The sequence below is a fragment of the Quercus suber genome, unplaced genomic scaffold (assembly GCF_002906115.3).
Source record: "Quercus suber isolate HL8 unplaced genomic scaffold, Cork oak 2.0 scaffold_345, whole genome shotgun sequence".
Lineage (NCBI taxonomy): Eukaryota > Viridiplantae > Streptophyta > Magnoliopsida > Fagales > Fagaceae > Quercus > Quercus suber.
In genome coordinates, this window is record NW_027069797.1 from 240,825 (window position 1) to 258,756 (window position 17,932).

Here is a 17,932-nt window from a genome sequence, read left to right on the forward strand (position 1 = left end):
ATATAAAAAATGTTGATAAACATGTAAATCTATACTAACTTGAAATGTTGTTGAATCTTTGCATTCATGTTATGAGTCAAATTGCTCATTTCCCTCTTCAAAATAATGAGCACCCCGTAATGGAGAAGAAGAAAACATAGACAATTAATAGGAGCTCAAGAAAAATGAATGCAATAAGAATTGCATAGAAATAGAAAATAGAGGGAAAAGTAGTCATACACGCTTGATAAGAGATACCAGCAGTATGCCTTTTAGTTCCAGTGTGTTCATCATCCCTGAACTGTATGTTCCACACTGAAATTCAACTTCCATTGCTAAACAATGTACTACCATACTGAAAACTAAAAATTCCTATCACCTACAAGCATGTTGTTTCTGGCAGAAGTGGACAAGGCAGGATACAACCACACGCAAACAATTTGTAAGTTGGTACAATGTATTTATATCGTATTTGAACTATGATGCCAATAAAGAGCATTAAAAATAATTATTGCACTGTTATTTGATGAATTCCATGCACCAGAATTTCTGTGGGCTAAGTCTAGTATAAAATGAAAAATTAATATCACATTTGTCCATTTTATAAACAATTCATGTGGATGTACAAATTACATTGAGCACATTGATAGATCAACTCTTCGCAAGAACGTTTACATTTGTTACATTGAGGGTGGTCTTTAGTTTCTTCAATGAAAGTAAGGGGGTGTGGGTGATAGACAACTGTGTAAGTACCTCCAAACTTGTAATTTGGGTATTTTCTAAGAATACATTTGGGATGAGCAGGATAACTACAATCTACACAATAGTAAAACCAATGCTTTGAAACTCGTTCTTCTTCACAAATATCACAGTAATATTCACCAGAGTCATCTTCAGCAGTGTAACTGAGAGTGAAGGCATGTTCATGTTGCCCATGTCTTGTGGTATGTGGTAGTGTAGCACATTTGAAGTCCAAGGCAAATGCACAGGTGGTGCAACGAAATATTGGGTAAATATTTGAATCACAACAACTGCAATTCTGTCCAGATTTAATACTAGAGAGAATAAGTCGATGCTCATGACCAGGGTGGGTAAGAATGTCTGAGATCAAACTACATGGAATATCAAGACTAAATCCGCATGGCACACAACTATAGTTGAAGCCATTGCCATCACGTTTACATGCATAACACCAAAAATCCTTTTTCGCATAAGGTGTCTTTGGGAAGAGGGTTAGTGGGTGTTGATGAAGTGGGTGTCGCTTTTTTTTGGGTAAATTAGCACAAGATTCATGTAGAAAAAAGCTACACTCTACACAACTATAAAACGGGGGGAAAATGTCTCTTACACAGCCATCGCATTTCTGGTTACTCATAACCTCGTCAGTAAGCTTTAAGTCATGGTCATGACTGAAGTGTTTTAATTCTGCAGCTATTTGAATTCCGTCCTTCCCCACATTGAATTTTTTGACTTCGTAAGTTGCTGAGTCAACCAATTCATCGTGCTCTGAAACTTCATCCTCATCTTTAAATTCATGCAAATTTATGTTCTCCTTGTTTCCCAGAGCACAATCAAGGTGGGCAGCAAAATCACATCTGGAGCAATAGTAAAGCCCATAGTGTGTATCCACCTTTTCAACACAGATTTGACAAAATCGAGAGTCGGATGGATGGAATTGAAGAGAAGAATGGGTGAGGTGGAGGAGGTGCTTGTGACGCACAACTTTGACTATGCGTGGGAAAGAAGCACATCTTTCATGAACCCAGAAACTGCATAGATGACACTGGTAGGGCGTACCTTTGCCTTCTTTGCCGCAAATGTCGCAAGTGAACGTGAACAACTTCCAAATGGGGGTCAATGGGTGGTCGTGGAATTCAGCTTCCATGATGAGTGGTAAAGAAGTGCATTTGATGTGAAGGTTGAAGTCGCAGCGGGAACAGCGATAAGTGTATTGGTTGCGAGATTCTTTGCAGAGTACGCAATTGCTGAATTGAATGTGTTTGCCATAATCTATCTGATAGGGAGAGAGAATAAGAGGATGGATTGGGTGCAAGGGATGGTGCAACCCAAGGGGCAGTTCTGCACATGATTTATGATGAATGGTGTCTAACCAATGCTGGTATCCTGATTCGAAACAGCAGTAGTACGGACCATCAACTAATTCTTGGCACCCCCAACAACGAAGTCCACCTCTGTCGTCATCAGGATTGAAGAGCAAGGGATGCTCTGGATGGCAAAAATGCTGAATCCCCTGCTGCTGCTGCTCCATCTAATCTAATCTATCTTCTTTATTTATTTAATTGTATGACCACATGCAAACAATCACACACATATCATCATCATCATCAAATTTCTTTATTGTTTATAAAAATAAATAAATAATAATAAGAAAAAAGGGCATAAATAATAATACGTAGAAAGAAAGGGCCGGGTGAATCCAAAAAAAAAAAACCGAGAGACAGCGAGAGAGAGAGAGAGCGTGACAAGAATTGCTGCTTTTTTGAGTTGAATATAATATATATGGCAGCAATTTTGTTTTTTATGGCTCTGAATGAATTAGAATTGAATGTAAAAAAGTTAAAAATAAATAAATAAAAAGAGGGAATTGGGCGTGACTCAGCACAGCTGGTTGGAGTTTGATCGTGAATGTTCTTTAAAGTTTAAGGGCTTTGGGCTTGGGTTTGGCCCGTGGCTATTTATTTTTGTTCGCTACTGGGTATTTTTTATTTTTTTAATGTGAACAGTGAAAGGCCTAAAAACTACTGTATTGATTGGAATTCTTTTTATTGATTTTCATTAAAAATTAAAGTGAATTTTATTTTTTGGGAAAGCATAAAAGTATTGTGTAAAGAGGAATTACTTTACTTGATTTCATTAAAAATAAACGTGATTTTTTTAAGAATAATCGGAATGCTTCTAAAAGTTTGAAATAAAATAGTAACAATGCTTGTATAACAAAAATTCAAACTATTTTTTTTTTAATTGATCCTCCATTCTTGTTATTAGAAAAATATAATTTGCTTTTTACTCTTTTTTTTCTCTTGTCAACGTCTTCGTTATCATTTATTTAAAATCATCTAACACATATCTATGTTTACCTTTATTCAATACAAAAGTAAATAATACAACTAAGTTTGCCTTCATATTTATATATTGTTATTTCTTTATGCAAGTTTTTACTTAACCTAGGTTACCCGTTACAACTCATAACAACAAAGCTAGTCCAACAAAAACTCATAACAACAAAGCTAGTCCAACAAAAACTCCGGGAGATTTTTTCTTTTTTTTTTAAGGTAATAATACTTTTATTGAAAACACTAAACATCATAAAAGTGGCATGAGGATACAAAAATGAAAGAGTAAAGCCTTTTAGAGCTTTAAACCTCATGCGAATTTGGTTCTGCAACATGTTTTTTTTTTTTTTTTTTTTTTTTTTTTTTTTTCATTTAACAATTTTATTTTTTAATGCTGAGCCTATCACTCCCTTACATTTATGTATAATAATATTTTGCCAAGAGTTTTTTAGCTTGGTGGTACTGATAGGTGTTCTTCATGAAAAGAATTTATTTTCAACTCCTCTCTTCCCCACATGTGATAAAAAGGGTGGGAAAATGTTTGGTAATGTTTGAGATCAAATGTAAACTATTTTAGTACTAATAAAGTACAAAACAAATATTTGATAGAGATTGGTTTGAGTTAGACTTCTTGATAACTTTTACTGAAGTTATATTCCTCAATACTTTTTTTTCCATAAAAATAGTTTGTTAATTCCACTGTTAGACTAGATTTCTCTCTCCAACTAACATGCTTACCAAATATTAAGGTGCTCTATTATTCTTTTTGAATATCAAGGTGATTAGACATGAAAAGCTCACTAATCTATGAAGAGCAATTATAGTTTTTTGCATTCTTAAATAGTAAACGGCTACCGTATAAATTTAACAAGAAATGGCAACTAATTATTTTGAAATTTTGGTGTGTTATTCACCTGTAATAAATATTAAATAAAAATGTAATTGAAAAAATTAATGATTTATATAAAAAATTTGAGTGATATACTACTATTTATCAAAATTGCATCAAATGTAACATAAACTAAACCATTTAGAGTAATATATCTCATAAAAATATAGCAACAAGTGCAATATAATCTTACTACGTTTAACATTTATATGACAAATTTTAAATAAGCAAAGTAACCTACTGTTTATGAATATCAATACAAAAACACACATACATATGAACAAATTTACAAAAGAAACTATTAAAACTTACAAGAAGAAGAATCCAATTTTGACTTCAAAACACACCTTGGGAAGCTTCCAAATTATTTTATGTATCAATTTTCTTAAGGCTAAGTTCATATGAAAACACTTTATTAGCTTCTACTATATTTATAGGATTATCATGCTATTGTGCCAAAGAAGATATACCTTATTGTATCAAAGAAGAAATACTTTCTCCAACTTAAAAGAAAACAAAAGAAAGAAGGAACAAAAGAAGCAAGCAAGCAAGACATTTATGCTTCCTTGCCAACTTAGACTTAAATCTTCATAGTAACATTTCTTACTTCCTTCTTCTTCTTTTTTCTTTTCTTTTTTCTGTCTTTCTTTTGTGTTTCCAAACATGTCCATACTAACATTAAATTTTCTCATTCATTTATGAGATTTCTTTATGCTATCTAGGTTATACACAATGAAATTTTATCTCCTATGTTACATTTAGATGATGAATTTTGAGTTGGAAATTACTCAAAATTTTACTATTGAAATACTTTCTCCAACACAAAAGAAAACAAAAGAAAGAATGAACAAAAGAAGCAAGCAAGGCATTTATGCTTCCTTGCCAACTTAGAGTTAAATCTTCATAGTAACATTTCCTTGCCAACTTTATCTCTTGTGTTACATTTGGATGATGAATTTTGAGTTGGAATTTACTCAAAATTTTACTTTTGAAATTTCTAATATTGATTTCTATTGTTTATGTCAACAAAAAAGGACAATTAAAAAATTATATAGAATTTTATACTTTAGATTTCAAAGCATCCAAATTCAAAGTCCAATTCCCAGTTTGCTAAACAAACTAAATTCATATGCATTTCTTTCACTCATCACTCATAAACAAACTAAACAACCTTCCTCTCTGAATCTTTCTTTCATTCCATCACTCCCTTAAGCAAGACATAAAGTACTGAGAAAGCACACACATAAAAAGCAAGCAAGTGATAAAAAGGTCCATATCTGCAAATTATTTACAAACGGAGTCAACACCATATATTAAAAATTTGAAGGTATTTCACCTAAGAAGAACTAAATAACATTGGCAGAAATATAGAAGGTTCTCTCAATTTATTTAGCTGCTTCATTCCGAGTATTACTGGTGAAACTTAAGTAAAAAATGTTTCTCAATGCAAAAAAGGACAATTAAGTATGTAAGAGTTGGAAATTAATTTCCAGCATTTCGGGAACTTGTGATAATGATTTCCTCTGTAAAACTTGACCTCAATAGATTTTATACTTCCGCAAGGTTGCAAACAAACATTAAAAGAGTATTCTTTACCTAGCTCAATGGACAGTCATGGTCATTCCAGCCATAAGTGAAACTCAGAGCATGACACCTGGAGGGCCCTTAAAAGTGATCTTAATGGGAATAACCTTGCTAGACACCAGCAAGAAACAGTTGTCTGAGTAATGAACAGGAAGAAATCTAGCGGTCGAGTTGTCTGGTATTATAGGTGAACCCTTTGATGAAAACCTTGGATGTAATCTCGAGGGTTATTTTTTTCATTCCGTATGGCTCCAGCAGCTTGTAATCTCCACCAAATAGATGCAACCAGTAAAAGTTCCTAGATAAAATACCATAGTCTGATGTGTGGTAGTGTTTGAGAAGAAGGAAGTAGACAAGCTTTGGGTTTTTAGACTCTGGATACTTCATCTCAACTATGGGTACTGTTATTTGGCCGGAGCAGAGAGATTTTCAAAAACTTTGTAGTACGGAAATGTTCCTTCTAGATCCCAGACTGAGGCTTCAATAGCTATGTTAGATAGTTCCTCAGACGTAGTATTGACAACTTGCTGATGGCAGGATCAGAAAACAATTGCGAAGTCTCTTGATGCATGGTATCATTTTAAATAGTATCAAGTACGAAGAATGACTTTGAGTAAAATGCATTAGTTTCGTATGTGCTCCCTTTTGAAATATTATTTGGTTTAAGAAACACAAATTTAAGCATTTCAGCCACCCCCTGGTCTTGTCAAACCACACATACAAAAACAAAAAGAAAATCAGCTATGAGCATTTTTGCTAGATTTTTTTTACAAAGGTTTTATTTTGCTCTGTCAAAAAAAATATATCAAATTTATTTGTTGAATTCAAAAGATTATTCAGGCTCAATATGTGTCCTATGAAAACATTTCATCAGATATTAAATATTCATTGAATTTCAAAATCCAATCCAAACTCATAAATTATAACTCTTACTAGTGTAGAAATTACCTCTATAAAATATGTAGCCAGATTCAGCAGGACATGGATTAGTTCTGCAGCACAGCGACAGCCATAGAAACCTGCCAATTGGTGTAGGAGATGATCATTTAACTGATCACTAAGACCAGTCCAAGGGTTCTGTGCCTTCCAAATCAGGACTAGTGAATTTACGGGAAGTCCAGCCCTCCAACAGAGCTCTAAATTGAATGTAGTTAGCCAGTTAAGCTTGATGATCATTTCAAGTTAGGTCACCACCAAAAAAAAAAAAAAAGCAATAGGCATCTAGAATAGCTAGAGAAAATTTTGATTTACCTCTAAATAAAAATCATCAAGATCCTTTGGGGTTCCATGAAGTTCAATCTGATCAACACCTTTTTTTGGCTTTGAATAGGGAGTGTGTTTATGTTATTCCCATATGGGGTTTGGAACTTCTTCCTAGTACCCACTAGGAAGTTGCTTAAACAAAGGAATCTGCCAGCCTTCTTGAGACATTGTTGCTCTGATAGTATCTGCAACAGCTATCCCAACAGAACCAACCTCAGCACTGAATCCATGGCTGTAAAAATCATTCCTAAAAAATGCTTCAGGATTTTGGATTTCATAAGGGCCATCAGTGAAGCCCCCCTTACATTTGCAAATCCATCCCACAAGGATCCTTGGATGTAAACACGTGTACCATCAAAATATTGGCTAGGATCTTTTGACACTGCAGATAAAGCNAAAAGCATTATAAAAACCAACAATGCCACAATTTATGGTAACTTTCATATTCGGACTGATTTCAGTGATTAACATATCATCAATTTATATGGTTACAAGAACACCATCATTCTTAGGAAAGAATTGCAAATTATAGTTGTTAGCTTTGTTGGAAGTACGTGGTTAAATGATTAAATTTACCATATCCCAATCGCTTAAACTTTTAGGATAATTGGTAATTTAACATGGTATCTGAGTGGGAGGTTTTAAGTTCAATCCCTACTCCTCCGCTCAACCTCCCAATTAAAATCTCCTGTCTTGGGCTTCCCCTTATAAACGGAAGTTTGAGCCCATATGTAACAGTACTAGAAGTATGTGGTTAAATGTTTAAATTTACTATTCCCTATAGCTTAAGCTTTTAGAAGAATCTGTAATTTAAAAAGCTTTTATCAGTTATAAAACTCTCTACAACACTTTCTTGGCATTCCCAGCATCTTATGCTACAAGCATCCTGTGACAATACCCTCAATATAAAGCATACAAATTTTGGTGAATCTAAAAACTTTGATGTTCCAAGATTTGTCCCAATTTTACTAACCCACCAACCTCTCATTGATATACATATAGGGACATCATTCTATCTCAAAAGCTTCATCCAATAGGTTTTGCACCCAACTATATATATCAACTCTTCACTTTCTTTACTTTTTTTAATATGGGACTCAACCCACACACATGCACTAACAATAGACCTCCCCCTCCCATGTGAGCCTCTACCACATCAACTTAGCTTCCCATTGCGTGTGAGTCTTTAGCAAATCCAGAGTGTGCATACAAGAGTTGCATCAAATGCAGCAATAACCAAATTCACACCAACCACATCAAAACCAAGACACTTACTCATAATTTTTTTTTTGATAAATAACACTTGTCCAAAATTTCAAACCAAAAGTTGAACCATAACTCTAATACCAAATTTTTGGGTTGAGAAGTGTCCCTGAGGTCCACCAAGAGCCTATAGAAATATATTGAGGTACCTTTTGATATATATTGGGGTACCACTCAAACCCAAAAGCTTAAGCCAAATGGTTTAGACCCAACTATGTCCATCAACTTCTCACTTTCCTTACTTTTTCTCTCGATGTGGCACTAAGAACAGTTGCTAAATTTGGTATGGTTTGTTTTTCATCTTCTTGTTGTGTACGAGAAAGCAAGTAGTATTGCCAATCGTATTTGGTTGGGTAGCCTCCACAAAAAGTCACCAAACCAACTTTGTAGCCATAATATTCGTTATTATTAAAAAAGAGCTCGTTGGGTGTATCTGGAATTTAGTTTTGTGCCACTATTGTAGTCACCTTTGTTAGTAAATTTTTCCCCTCAATGCCCACCTCTGGACATATGTCCAAAGCTGAACCATGTAAGTCTCTATCTCTATGTTCCCTGTGTGGTTGTTTGTTCTAAATTTCTATTTCTATTTTCCATACACCCTCTATAATTGATCACACACACATAGGAGAGAGAGAGAGAGAGAGAGAGAGAGAGAGAGAGAGAGATCACCGTCCATATATATCACAATAGTGATAATATTCTGGCCTCTCAGCCAATCCACCACCCCAATAGCAGATCATATTAAAATTCATATCTGCATGAAACTTGATGTTTGTTTCATAATGTTCCCTTGAAAGACATAGTAATCCATCTGACAATATCCAATTACCACCATGGATAAAGATAGGCTGTCCGTTGACCTTGAACAACCTGTAAATTAAAATTTATAGACTACATATCATAATATCAAAATAAAAACCTATGTAAAATGTTCTAGAAGGCATACAAAGCAATACCTTCAACCCATGGCACTATCAATATGGCTCTCAATTTTTCTTTTTTCAATGGCTCCAAGCATTAGATTCTCCATATCCCTTTATATCAACAGTAATATGAACATTTTACAAGGAGTGTTTTCCCAAACCATTCGGCCACCATAAGTCAGGACTGTAGAAGAAAAGCTGCAAATTCATTCCATTATAACCTACAATAGAAGTATAGAGAGCCTAAAACTAGATAAAAACACCCATGGGGACTGGGCTACCCCAACTTCCATAAGTCCTTGGTTCAACCTCCTAATGAGAATTGAGGATATTTGAATCCATAATAATCAGATGCTCCAAATGCTCAGTAATCAGAAATTACACATCTCTAGATATCATTTTATATAATTCAAGGCACGGATAAGTAATTAAGGCTATATATTCCTTGGGCGCAATTTTTTTACTTGGGGGAGGAGAGGGTCTTTTATGGTTCCACCTTTCTTTAATGGTAATGTACAATATCAATAACTATCTCTCACATATTGAATTTCTGGTAGATTTTGCTATTGAGGAAGGTTATTACACAAATAAAATAAAATAAAACCTTAATTCAACCTGAGTTGCACTTGTGTCCCTATTTAATTTTGCTGTGTTTCATCCTCTTTGGATACTGAAAACTGTAGCTAATTATTGTTACTTAGTCAAGACTTTGTTGATGATGTGATTTTGTGTTTAATTTTGATAAATCTCTCTCATTGCCTTTATTTCTTTACACGATTTACTACATGGACATGCAATATTAAATGTGCAAAAGTGCTCTGCCTTAGTAAGGATCCCATGTTACAATTCCATAGAATGAGATTGACTAACTGGTACTGTTATGATCAGAGACAGTGGGGGGAGGGATCATCGTTAATGGATTACTAAATAATTACTAATTTTCTAATTTCTTTTTATTATTTGTGTAATAACCTCCCTCAACCGCAAAATCTATGAGAAATTCAATATGTGAGAGATAGTTATGGAAGTATGAACAATATTATGAAAATATCATTTTCCTTCACTAATTTTTTTTTTTTAAATGGAAAAAGATTAAGTGTTAGGTACAGTGAAAGTGGGTGGGTCTTTTTAGGAAAGTTAGCTAATGTGGCAATTAATAACTCTATATTAATGACATGTTAAGTGGTGTCTTTTTCACACTTGGATCTTATGAAAATCAATTACTATAAAAAGGTGTAACTCTTGTGGAATTACATCAAGTGTAACTTGAACACCTCTCTCTCTCTCTCTCTCTCTCTCTCTCTCTCTCTCTATCACCACAGTAAATTCTATACATCATAGATAAGACCTAAGAGCATATTTAATGAGTAGAATCCTTTAGCTGAAAAAAGAAGAACAAGTACTTGAGTAAAAAAGAGGGTATACCAAGTGTCAGAAGCATTAGGAGGAACGTATTAACACCAAAAGAGACAGGGTTATTAATAATCAGACTTCTATGATAAATATTGAAGGTCGCATAAGATGCTAGAATAAGTCGACAAGTCTTCTTCACCTCAATTGGGAAGAAGGACGTAGATAGGTCCCATAGCCTAGTTCCTAAACTTTATTTCCAAGCCGGTCTAACCTTGTTTTTAGATTTTCAATGTGGGGGCAAAGACTTAATATTGTGCTAGATATACTATGAAGTTTGCTTTTAATGGTTGGTAACTTCTTAGCAAAAGAAGAGTATCCTAAATTTTGAATTGCTTAAGAAAGAGGCAAGCTGAAAGAAGACTATTCTTCTCAAAATTCTCATAAGAATGAATGCTATCACTGACCTCAGGAAATGTATATAGCATATGTGATCCAGCAAGGAATGACAAGTTTTGAGTCTAAAGATGCTGTACTAAACAAATGTTTCCCTCAACTCCCATTGTTACTTGGATAATCAAAGAACACACAGCAACCCAGGCACTTCTATTTTCTAACTCTGTTGTAGCATGCAAATACACCCTCTTGTACTCGTCAAAAAACAATGAAACCAAGTGGGGATCAATTATTTTCACTCGCTGCATCAAATAATAAAGCATCAGTATCAAAATTATATGATTACAAAATAAATAGAACAATTCTCCCAACGAAACAATAGCCCCATTAAATATTGAAATTCTAATTCAGAAAGAATGGAATGACTACGAATAAAAGTTTATAAGGAACTATAGAAAAAATCTATACTAAATGTTTCATAACCATGCATATTGACAGCTTATGAGGGTACCATTAATCTTACACTAGTGCATTCATTTAAAAGTTCCAAATATCATTAACATGATGGTTTATCACATATCTATTGTTATGGAAGGAAGTTATGCAATACAGCTCACCCCAGTTATTGATACAGACACCTCATCCCATATGCCAGTGTTCCTATCCCTGTAATTGTACAAATGTCAAGTACTTAGAAACAGAATTATTTTTCTTTGATATATTCTATGAATATATGGTTCATTCAACTGTCAAGAGAACATATGGATAGGTTACAATAAGAGAAAAGCACATTCTTAGATGCAAAAGACACAATAAGAAGTGCATGTCCATGGAATTTCCCTTCTTTATCATGGGAGGATGCATATAGAAGTTCCGGCATCACATGACTTTCCCTTTCAAAACCCTTTTCTTCAGTAAATAATATATTAAATAGCAGAGGTGCAACCCATTTACAAGGGAAGTATGCAAGACATACAACAACAATTATTAATGAAAATTACAAAGATCAAGCATCTAATTAGAAATGGAAAACTGTCCTGAAGCTGATATCTACTCATATAAGGACCAATGAAATGAAAAAAAGCTTGGAATTTTGAAGGATAAAACATTATATGTATTTGATGAATCCACAGTATATTGTATGTCTATATTTTGTTCTTCCAGGTCAAACTCAATTAACAAGATTTTGTGTCGCATAAAATTCATTATCTTTAGAACTTTGTTGGATTGGATGTCAGTTTTGCCTAGTCTATCTTTATGTTCTGTTATTGATTTGATAGACTCGTGTACTTTGCATAATTGATTGTATAGTCCCCTATTGTATATTCCATGTATACTTGGGCAACCCTATTTTTTATATCAATAAGAATTGCATCTTTATGTTCTGTTATTGATTTGATAGACTCGTGTACTTTGCATAATTGATTGTATAGTCCCCTATTGTATATTCCATGTATACTTGGGCAACCCTATTTTTTATATCAATAAGAATTGCATTACTTATCAATAAAAAAAATAATAAAAAAAACTACATAAGAATTATTCTTATAGCTGTGACCCATTTTCAACCAAATAATTCTCCACTGAATAACTGATCTCTCAATGATTTATCACACTGAAACTATTCACTAAAAATATGTTTCAAATATCTGTAGAAACCTGTCTCGTTTTGGTTCTGACAGGAAATTTCAAATAATTTCTTATCAATACGCATCTACTGTCTTTCATTTTCCAGCAAGAAACTAGAGATAACAATATCATATGGAAAAAAATTAACCATGATCAAAGGTAAAAAACATAGTCACCTTATAGGAGCCATCCAATCCCAACCTAAAACGTATTGTGTGGCAACATCTTTTCCAATCTACCATGAAAACAAATTAAAGTTAACTTGTATGTATTCCAAGCATATCAAAATTTAGATTTTTACTCCATCACTCCACTCGCATGGTATCCAAAATCATAAATGTAATTCTAAAATAAAATAATATATAAACTAAATACATTTTGGATTTAGCTATAAACCTCATGGTCAACACCTTGCCCCCCCTTATGGAGAATTCTCCCAGGATGATCTGGTAGATGAACAGGAAAGGCAAGCAAGTTTTGACCATCAGGATGCAGAATATCAGTGACATCGAGAGAATGCCTCTGAAACATCCCCTTTGGCATGAGCTTTTTGTGCCCATTTAAAACTTCTACAGAATAACTGATTCCACAAAAATTCAGATCCAGGTGCTGCTTTCCTAACTGCCGAAGGAGAAGCAATTAGACCCTTTTCTCTTTTTCCCTTTTTAATTTGATACTGAGAAGTGGAAAGGCTCAGGAACTTCCAGCTTCAAGACAAGTTTAATAAATTCCAATTCAATTTGAAATATGAAAACCAGATAAAAATTTCCAGATTTTTTTTTTTCTATTACTATTTGTTTTTCTTGGTAAGTTACTCGTACACCCAAAGGGATTTGGACCCCCAACCTCACTCACCACCCATACTTATATGGGTTTTGGAGGTGCCATTTGGCCTAAAGAACATTGGCAATTTCCAGAAAAATAAAAATTTTCAGACCATGTTTTGGTTAAAATCTGACCCAATAACAGTGACCAACTACCCAAGTACTGACAAATTACAATAAAATAGTTCACACAAGATTGACAGGAAAAAACAGTGTCAAGTGAAATTTATAGGTAATGCAACTAAAGAAAAACCTTTCAATTTCTTAAAAATTAGCATGAAAATCATTTCAAGAAGTAAAATCTCAAGATCATATCTTATGTCTTATGTTATGAATTGCATACCAGCTTACTCTAAAAAGTTGTAAAAACCAGAATCAGCAATATCTATAATTGTCTCTCATTTTAAAGCCCATAGAAAGGATCAGGAACAACTTTGTGTCTCTACCAAGGTTGCCAAAACACTGTCAATCAAATCACCACTAGCCCTCACTGATTGAAAAATACAACTTTCATTTTTCTTTTTCTGCCCCAAAATTCCCTTAGCAGCTATAACATAACCATTTACTTTCTTTCTTTTTGTTTAAATTGGCAGGATTTTCAAAATTTAATGAATTTCAATGAATGAAATATCAAGACCAAACTTTTGCAAATTACAAGCATCACTAGAATCCAACCCTTGTAAAATTAATGCCAAATATGGTAAAAAAAAAAAAAAAAGAACTCTAGGCAATAAAAACACTTACCCAAATACGCAAATTTGAGAGCTCAATCTTACAAGCAGACCAGGCTTACGTTGCTATGAGATAGAGAGAGAGAGTGTGTGACTCTGTGTGATTCTGATTGTGTGTCGGTGTATGAGGGTGGGTGTGAGAGAGAAGGGAAAGGTGGTTAGGGTATTTTTGGTAATATGAAAAAAGGAGGTGGGGCCTGGAAAGCTCCGGCCTCCGGGGAATGACTGTCTTTTTAAAAAAAAAAAAACCTGTGGCTGTGTAAAGGGAAAAAAAAAGAAAAAAAAAAATATATATATATTTTTGGTCTTTACATTTTATCATGTAGTCTTAATCTCCATCCCTGAAAGCTAGAAATTACTATGCTATCTTCAATATTATTTAGTGCACATTTGTTTTGTAGTAATTTAAAAATCTTCTTAAAATGTTTTGTGAATTCAAGTATACCTTATTTTTCCTAGAATGCATATTGTACACACAAATAACATTAAATCTCATGCTTGAATTTTTTTTTTTTAATTTTTTATGTAGGGGTTTAATCATAGTTATCTACAAAACTACTGAATCTTTGACTTGTATAATCTCTTTCATATCGTATCTATCTGAAGGAAAGAAATGAAACCCAAAAAAGAAATCATAATAGCAATAAACCCCATGTCTCTAAGACATTGTATAAAACATGTAGGATGTGCAAACTCACTATGCATAAATATTAACTTACAGGGAGTCAAAAACCAAATTATATGAAAACATTTTTTTTTTTCACCACAAACAACCAAAATAGTCACCAAAAACATTGACAATGATGACAAAATTAAGGACATCAAACCTGCTTAGAATTACCACGTTTTGATTTTTTATTGATGACTCTGATTCTTTCTTGCTTTCACTGGCAAGTAGAATTGGTCCTCATCACATACAACCAACCCACCGTAATCCATTCTCTAATATGTCCACGGATATATTTAAAAGCAAAACAAAAATGAAAAACAAATAAAAACCTTAGCTTTTTTTTTTAATAAGTATATATGATAAGGATGATGTGCCCATAATTTTATTTATTTATGAAAACCCATAATTTTATTAAAATACATAAATGGAGGATGTGGAATTAAATCATATGATTTGGGACTAGGCTCTATCTTCTCAACCGGACACATGATGCAACTGCATTAATTTATTTGTTTATTTTTTATGTTACACAACTAAGTAACTTCCTATTTATCATTCATAAGGACCATAACCTTATGTTTTGGATAGGGGCGGCGCTATAGCCAACCCAGGGGGTTCAAATGAACCCCTGAACTGTCCAATTTTTTTTTTAATATATATATATATATTTGTTTTACCTCCAAAACTAAAAAATTGAACATCCTAAATTTAAATTTTGTTTAAAACCTGCTGGAATGAACTTGAATATGATCATCTTAGTGCTACTTTCCCAATATTTGTGACAATAAATTTACAATAAAAATTAAGTGGCAAGTTGTAACTGGTTTTTATCTAGACCCACAACTTACATCATTTTTTTACATACCTTTAACAACTTGCTACCTACATTTTGCTATGAAAGTGTTGTGTTAGTAACACTACTCTTAAAATTGCTCATTCATTAAAAATAAATAATTAAATAAACATTCTCTCTAGAAAATAAATAAATACATTTCAAAAGCAAAAACTTATATCAATTATTATTTTTTCTTAGTTTCATGTTGACTCCCAATTCTACTTCCAGGTGTTTTACTATTCTTTTTTATCATATATTTTTATACAATTGATATTAAATATAATAAATTATTATTAACTTGACAAAATATATGATTAGTTAGTTAATTATATTTATTTATGCATTCTATGGTAGTTATCTTACCAATCTTTAAACTATTAATAATTTTGTTAGGCTATATTGTATATAATATTTAGAATACTATTTTAGATTATTGTATATAATATGAAAGTTGTATATACAAAAAAAAAAAAAATCAATTTATTTTTAACTCCCACAACAAATTTCTAGTTCCAACACTATTGACCCCTCTAGAAAATAATCCTGGAGTTGCCACTGGTTTTGGAAATATCCAAAACTATAAAAATAAATAAATTAAATTAAAAATTAAATAACTTTGTAATCATCTTTAAAAAATAAAATAAAAAAGAGTTCAAATTTGGTAAGGATTTAGTAATAATAATATAAAAAACGTCATCCAAATGATAGCTTAGAAGATTGAGTAGCTCATTCATGACCAAGAATTTAAACTATTGTGGCTTACTTGTTTGAAGACTAATATGCAGAGCAAAGCTACAGAATGATGGTTTCCAGGTAATTAGGTGGGCACATACATTGATCGTTGATTAATGGATGAGAGTGTCCATAGACTAATGGTAAATGCAACATGCATACTTCATAGTACCAATGAGATTTTAATGTTGTAATACTTAAGATTTAAGAACCTTTGCTCCACAAAAACGTACTTGGAAGCATAAGCATGGTGTTCATCTCTTGTTTGAACAACTCTAGACCTTTTTGTTAGTTTCTCTGTTCTATTATCAATTTATCATAGTTGAATGTGGCAATACCTAATTACGTGACAATTGATTAACGTATGTAGTTTCATTGACAATTAAATCAATTAGACATTTAAATACATCCAATCAATGCACAATCATCTATATAAAACAGGAAATTAGTATTATTGATTAAGGTATGGATAAAAGCTTCTTTACAATCCATAATGACCCTCCCACACAACTCAGCAAGTAGCAGAACTGCCAAATTGACACAGAAGATAGACGTACATATAACAAAGTCACATGTATTATGGCTATAGTCTAAGGTTTAGATCATAAACTATCCACTATAGCGTGACAAGAATAATGTAAATCACATATAGAAATTGACCCGCAGGCTGCAGCTATTCAAAAACAATGAATCTTGATATGTTCGTTCTTCACAGTGCCAGCATGCACAAGGAAATGGAAACATTCTTCCTCTTATCTCCCTAAAGTTGTATAACCTCAACTTGGTATAAGCCTAATAAAAATAATCATAGATTGGGGTAATTTTCCTTACCCTAATTTTTGAGCTTTTCTCTAAGCTAACGGCAACAACTAAAAATACAAAAAATTGACCATTAACTCAATACCCAAATAAAAAAACAAAGAAGAATTAACCCGAAAAAATTTTAATATACATAGAAAATAAAATTTAAGTATACCTTAACTTGATGTACATAACTTGTAGCTGATGTAGATGTCGATGGCTCATACAGAGGAGATAGCTAAAACTCCTCGCCATTAAAGTTGACATGGCCTTGAACTTGAGCCTGTGGTCAGACCAATTTCCCTCTCGCAAAAGGACACAAATAGGAAATGAAGTGTTAATTGAATACTGAAATACAAAAGAGAGAGCAATGCGGCTAATAATTGAAATTAGCAAAACCCACTACAGGGCTCCAAACCCATTAATCTAAGCTAATCGTTCAGAAGAAACACTCCAAACAAAACATGAATTTTTAAGAAAAGTTGTGGGTTTCAAATTTGTGTCTATATTTAATTTTTATGATGTGTTTGTTTGCCAAGAAAGTTTAAAAAAACTTGCTATAAATTTTTTCCTCAATCTTTAAAATTGAAAATTAATTTTTTTTTTATTTTCATTAATTTTTTTTTTTCAATTAAACTAAAATTGAAAAATCAAAATGTATTTGTTTTTATTTTTTTAATTAAAATTATGATGTGTCATTTTTTAAGAGTCAAATAAAAATATTTATTATTATTTTATTAATTATCCAGTATTTAATGTGCACAATGTACTCATTTATCATATAGACTAAGTCAAAATTAATTTAAAAACTAAAATAAGATTAGAGGTAAAATGTAAAGACCAAAAATATATATATATTTTTTTTTTTCTTTTTTTTTCCCTTTACACAGCCACAGGTTTTTTTTTTTTTAAAAAGACAGTCATTCCCCGGAGGCCGGAGCTTTCCAGGCCCCACCTCCTTTTTTCATATTACCAAAAATACCCTAACC

General features: G+C 32.7%; 1 long non-coding RNA gene and 1 pseudogene across 1 annotated transcript; both read right to left on the reverse strand.

Annotated features, from left to right (window-relative positions):
* Positions 1 to 547: 547 nt before the first annotated feature.
* LOC112020753 (uncharacterized) lies at positions 548 to 14,127 on the reverse strand (annotated as a pseudogene).
* Positions 5,205 to 7,178, reverse strand: LOC112012876 (uncharacterized). Its single transcript, XR_010623577.1, has 3 exons — positions 6,778 to 7,178; positions 6,475 to 6,662; positions 5,205 to 6,223 (listed from the first exon to the last, which is right to left on the reverse strand). It is a non-coding gene; the product is annotated as an uncharacterized LOC112012876 (long non-coding RNA).
* Positions 14,128 to 17,932: the final 3,805 nt, after the last annotated feature.